Raw genomic sequence first — 6,344 nt, forward strand, 5'->3', positions numbered from 1 at the left:
AAGTAACATTTTCTTTACTTGAGATAATTTTTCTTAAAATAAGATAATATATCTTACTCGTATAAGTAAAATTGGCTTGTTTTAAGTAAAAATACACTAATTTTAAGATATTGTAGGTTTATCTTGGTAAGATATTTTTTCTTGTTTTAGAAAATCTTGACAAGATAAATTTTCTTGTTCTGTTGGCAGATAATTTTTCTTATTTTAAGAAAATTATACCCTGTTTTTGTACTTTTTTTTCTTGTTTTTGAAAGGGGACTTTTTGCAGTGTGATGTTGATATATGATAGTAATACTGCCATTATGTTAGATTTACCAATGTTTTATTTTATCTTTTTTTATCCGATTACTCGATTAATCGTAAGAATAATTTTGATTACTAAAATATTTGTTTAAACAGCCCAAGTTCTGACATGCCTGCATCCATGCCCATCTTCCTTTAGTAATCCCAGTTAGGTTATTTCTTCCTCCTGTGGTCTTTCTAGCTTTTCTTATCTGGTTACTTTAGGTTTAGTTCTTTTATGTCTGTATCTATGTCCATCTGTCCTTAATGACTCCAGTTAGGTTATTTCTTTGTTTAGTCCTTCTAGTTACTCTAGCTCTTTGTTCTTTAGTTCTTATTTTTGTTAGATCAGTCCTGTTTCTGTTTTGGTTCGTTTATGTTTTCCCTCCTGTCTCTCTCTCTTCTAGTTCATCGGGTTTTCTTTAGCCTTAGTGTTTCTTTAGTGTTAGACTCATTCCCAGCTCCCCTGTGTATCTTTCCGGCAAACAGTGAGCGTTTCAATGGCCGCCGGCTCTTTCTGCAGTCAGGCTGCTGTGTTTACAAACAAATAATCCCACCATTTACGGATCATTTGTGCGAATTTATGCGTCTTAATAATCATTACCACTAAATGCAGGTCAGTCGATAAAACATGAGAAAATGGCCCAAACATTGACCATTACTTACAAGCAATATTAAAGAAATTGGTTAAATCATCAGCTCTCAATGAGATGTGCTGAGTCCCTCTAAATAAGACTAACATGGAGCAATGAAGGCACCGGATTAGAGTTTTCCTAAAATGACAGTTTTTAAAAAWTTTTTTTTAAAACAAATAAATAAATGAACAAATTTTAAAAAGGAATTCATATTTATTGTGCAAATGACAAGTAAAATACAATAATTTCTTTATAGTTTGGTCACATTTAGAGGGAAAATGAAGATGTAGCTTCACACCTAAAGCGTTACGCGCATCAGAGACTGGGTTGGTTTGGAGTTAACTGGTGATTGGTTCGTTGGCTGTGGGGGCGGGACAAAAACCAGATCTCTGGATCAGAGGCGCACTAGACTTTCTCGATGGCTGTCATTTCAATATGCTGTATCAATAAACTGCTGGGTTTCAGTCACGTGACCCAGATGACGCGCGAAATTCAGATGGAGGGCCAGAAGGGGATTTCTCCGGTTCAAACAAAGCAACGTTGATCACAACGAGTAGCTAATGCCCTACATAGGCTGGAATAGGCGTCTTGAAAAAATATGTGTATATTTAGGATGTAATCCTTATTATTTCGGAAAAAAAAGACTTCTCTTATAATCCTGAGGATTTACCTGCATCACTAACTACCTGGAGCTGCAGATCTCATATTATATGATGAGCCAGAAGAAAGTTTTAAAAAACCTGGAGAATACAATCATTTAGTTTCAAGTTGGTTCAAACATTTAGGATCAAAAGCGGCATTAAATGGCTGTCGACTTGTTTCTGCCGGGTGAGTAGTGAGTTGTGCTATTTTAAGTAATTAGATAACGATGCTATCGCTAACAACAATAGCAATAACCCATGTTATTTTAGGAGTTTGAATCTCCTGGTAATTTATTTAGCTTCTATAAACCCAAATTCATGCTGGAGTTGTACGTTAATGTTGAGTCGCTGCAGGATTCTGGTCAACGATTCGCTCCGTTCTACAGAAACCCCGTGTTTGTGTTTGTGTCTGTTCGTGTCCAGACACGAAGCATGTGGGGGAACTAGTAACAGCTCACTGTGACTGTATGGCTGGGTAGGTTATATTTAATTTATTTAGCTTTTTATTTTCTTAGGATGAATGTCCCACTGAATAAACATATTTTCTGTCCGTGACTCGGCACTGAGCTAGCTGCTAACAACATTAGCGCTATGAGGACAACCAAGCTAGGGCATAAAAATAATATATCTTACCTTACATATGAATGCTTGGCTTTCTATGTAACTGTCCAATAAAATGTATGAAATTACAATTTAAACAATGCAATCGTTACCTATTAGTAAGTGGTGCTACAAACTCTGGCATTGCTAGTTTCTGCACCTCCTGTTTTTAGCTGTAGATCGTTGATCCACTTTTCTCCTCTTTTTCAGTAAGTTTTTTAAAATTAACTTCCTTGCCACCAACTACCTTTGAAACACAAAAATAGCGTTTATCTTTCTCTCTATTTGAAAGGTTGGAGCAACCGTAAGGGACTCAGACTTTAGACATTTTGATGCTGGTCCAACAGAAATAAATGGGCTGAATTTACTTCCGGTCCTCCATCTGCATTGGGTGACGTCATATGAAACCCAGCAACTCCCGTCATAATCTATTCATACTCTACACTGGGATTACATTCGCCTCTTCAGCCAGCCAAAGATTTTAATGGTAAATGTAAATTACATTTCTCCCATTGAACCGATCAGAAGTTGTTTAGGCTGGAAACGAGGGGATTTCTGGCGTCGCTCCAGCCGGGAAATCCCGCCTGCCGCAGCGGTAGTTCTGCTGGCCATGAGTCCAGCAGAGACGACGTTCAGATGAGATTTTTTTTTCCCGTTAAATGTAAAGCTGAGGTAAATGTTTCCCTCAGCCTCCACGCTCATGAGCGCATACAGAAAGAGCAGGACGGAGACCCAAGAAGGAAACTGTTCTACAGTCGCTGAGGTGAAGACTTCGATTTACGTGACGATCCCGCTCAATGCAAATCGACCAGGGCTATAGGACCGTTAGGACTGGGTCGAACGGAGCCGGGCCGGGCCCAAAGGGTTCATGTGTAGGCGCGTCAGCTCTAGCTGTGGTTTTATGCTTCAAACGCTCAAAATGCTCCAAAAGGTTTGAATCTCGCTGCGCTTGATGCTCAAAATGCTTTTGGTGTGAACGCACCATCAGCCTTTAGATATTTAAAATGCATCCGGTTGAACGGGAGGCAGTGTGAGGTACAGAGACGATGTGCTAAAAACAAAACCTCTGGCGTCTACCCATGCAGCAATGCTGTTTGCAGGAGTTTCGCCAGGTGAACAGAGGTGATCTGCGCTGGTGGGGACTTGTAAATTATTCTGTTATCCTGACTGTAGATAGAATAACGTTTTGTAGCCTTTACTCTGAAGGCGACATGCGAAGTAGAGTGGCTGCTGACGCAACGTGACGTCGACTGATAGCCGTTTTCGCACTTCAAGGAACGGAACGGCACGGGTTCAAAGTAGGGCCGACCATGTTTGCATTAGAACTTCCGACCGGTTCCACTCGGCTCCTTGGAACCACAGGAGCTGTGGTTCCAAGCGGGGCTGCTTAGAATCAGCAGCTGATTGGTTTAGTCAGCCGTTGGTTGTTTTGCTGTCAGACGTTGATCGGTTCTAGCTGGCTCTCACTAAACTGTTCTTACTGTATTTTGTAAAGAGTGCTCATTTTAATATTTTTATTATTATTATTATTATCTTTATTTTTAATTTGCGATGAAGTCCCCTCAATATTTTGCTGTCCCATGATGAGGTAATGTTTTTTTCCCCTCCGCTTACTCCCTGATGAACGAGTACAGAATGAGCTGATCGGTCAACGAGGAAAGAGAAAGTTTTCCGCCGCATCTGTGAGGAAACGGCTTCGGCCGCTGCATCGAAACCATTGTTTAGTTTCAAAAATAATGACGTCAGGTTCAGCTTCGATGGCGCCCTCAGTTATATGCAAACACAACAGGGCTGCAGTACGGGTGGAACCGGACCGAAGCGTGCCGTACGGTGCCGTGCCGTTCCTTGCAGTGCGAAAACGGCTTAAGTATGTTACAGCTGTCAGTTGGTTCTAATGTTTGAGGATAATCATTTAGAGGCCAGTTCTAAGCTTGTGGCTTGTTTACTGTTGTCATAGCAACAGCCTGCCAGGACGACTGTCGGTTACGAAGATCCCAGAAGTGTGACGTCACATGAGAAGCAGTTTGATTCAGATTTCAGGCTCTAGCAAAGTTCAGGTTGTGGGGAAACGTGATGCAGAGGCAACAACCGCCTCGCCGGGTTTGTGACGGGATAAAATCAGCAGGAAAAGCTAYTTACACGCAACTAAAAGCATAGTAAGCTGGACATTTCCTTCACACTGAGGCAAGAGATGAAAATGTAACAATTTAACAAATGGCAATTAAATAGGTTTAAAAAAACAACAGATCAATGTGCAGAGATGGATGAAAAGAGCTCCTGAAGGACATCTATATTTGGAAACTACAGAGAAAACGGCTGTGGCTCTCCTCTGCTGCTTTCTGTGGAAATGTGTATTTCCTCTAAACCAACCTAAACCACCAGTTTACACCATCAGTGTGAACTCGGATCATAAAGCATCAAAAGTACTCACCACTGGTGAAGACGTCACTGAGACGCTCACAGGAGTCTCATCGTCCATCTGAATGTCCTCCATTTGTGATCCAGCTCTGGTTGAAGCAGCAAAATCAGAGAGAGAATCACAACATGTTGCCAGAAAATTCATAAATAAACATATTTGTTTTTGAAAAGTCAACATATTTTGTCTCACGACCAGTTTGACAGAAAAAATAGAAGCTAAAGTGAAATCGAATACAGGCCCTGTGCTCCCTTCAATGAGATTAATCATCTTTAGTCGACTTCAGTTTTACTCAGGAATAAAGGTTACTGTACGTGATTATTCACATGTTCTCAGCACCTGTAAACACAAAGCTACCACCAGATATTTTCTACTCTACGGAAAACAAACTCACCGTTCAGCAGCTACAGATGTTCAGTACGTCTGATTGATATGCTGATCAATCTGGCTGTTGCTTTTGGTTTCCAAGGGAACAACGACAATTACAGTTTAAAAGACTCAAATTTGAAACGTATTTTGGATACGAAAATGGAACCAGAATCGGCTTCATTCAAGTTTTTGCACACAAACAAGGAATTTGACCTCAGTTCCACTTTGCTCAACACTTCAAATATAAACTTATGGAATCAAAAATAAATTATTTTGTAAATATCTGCATCTACAATGTTTTCGTAGAATAGGAAGACGAGGTTAAATTTGTGCATATTCAAATTCAATTCCCAAAGGGAATTTATATGTAATAAATCCTCTCTTGTCCCTAATGGGTCAAGGGTGGACCCTAATGGGTCCTCCTGACCCAAGGGTCTAATGGGACCCTTGACCCTAATGGGACAAGAGTCCCATTAGGGCACACAACCATGCACACACATTCACACCTAGGGAGAATTTAGAGAGACCAATTAACCTGACAGTCATGTTTTCGGACTGTGGGAGGAAGCCGGAGTACCCAGAGAGAACCCACCATTCACAGGGAGAACATGCAAACTCCATGCAGAAATCAAACCCAGAACCTTCTTGCTGCAAGGCAGCAGTGGTGCCAACTGCACCACTGTGCAGCATGTTGTAATAAATAATTACTTCAAATTCTTCAAAGAGTTCTTGTAGATGGTGATGGCTGTTGGCAGGAAAGATCTCCTGTAGCAGTCTGCTTTACAGTGAATTTGAAGAAGCCTCTGACTGAAGACTCTCTGTCTCATGAAGAGGATGATGAGGATTGTGAAAGCAACTCCAGGTATGTTTTTGATGAGGGAATAACATTATAGCGTGATATTAAGCTCATAAATGTTGATTTTACTTTATACCACCTCTCCGTCCTACACTCAGCTCCTCCAGACTAGCGGCAGCAGCAATTAGCAAACACTCAGCTGGAACTGCTCGTCTGCTGAGCTCATCAAATGAACGTTACTCAGTCCAGTGTAGTGGAAAGGCGTCGCTGTGATGAGCTGAGTGTCAGAAAGAACAGGAGCTTCTTAAAGAGACAGGGGCCTAATTTCAAAGCGTCAAATTGCAAAGTCAGATTTCTTTTAAATGAAATTATGTTCGATTTATATAGCATTTTATTAGGACATTTAAAGACGCTTTCCATGAAATCAGTCCTTTTCTTCCACACACTGATGAAGGTACTGGGTTGTAGCCACAGCCGCCCTGGAGCAGCAAGACATAAATCCATTAATCCAGTGGTGGGAAGTAACGAAGTACAAGTACTTCGTTACTGTACTTAAGTACAGTTTTCGTGTATCTGTACTTTACTTAAGTAGATTTAATAATGGG

The 6,344-nt window shown here is 40.7% G+C and overlaps 2 long non-coding RNA genes across 2 annotated transcripts in view; one reads left to right on the forward strand and one right to left on the reverse strand.

The window, feature by feature from the left end:
* The window catches only part of LOC103475141 (uncharacterized), a 10,684-nt gene extending 5,630 nt beyond the window's left edge, over positions 1-5,054 (reverse strand). Inside the window, exons 1-2 of the long non-coding RNA XR_001777207.1 lie at positions 4,969-5,054; positions 4,590-4,665 (exon numbers count right to left, since the gene is read on the reverse strand). This is a non-coding gene — a long non-coding RNA (uncharacterized LOC103475141). The remainder of the gene's footprint in view (positions 1-4,589; positions 4,666-4,968) is intronic.
* The window catches only part of LOC108166812 (uncharacterized), a 24,060-nt gene that overhangs the window by 11,319 nt on the left and 6,397 nt on the right, over positions 1-6,344 (forward strand). The window lies entirely within an intron of this gene.

This window comes from Poecilia reticulata, linkage group LG13 (assembly GCF_000633615.1).
Source record: "Poecilia reticulata strain Guanapo linkage group LG13, Guppy_female_1.0+MT, whole genome shotgun sequence".
NCBI lineage: Eukaryota > Metazoa > Chordata > Actinopteri > Cyprinodontiformes > Poeciliidae > Poecilia > Poecilia reticulata.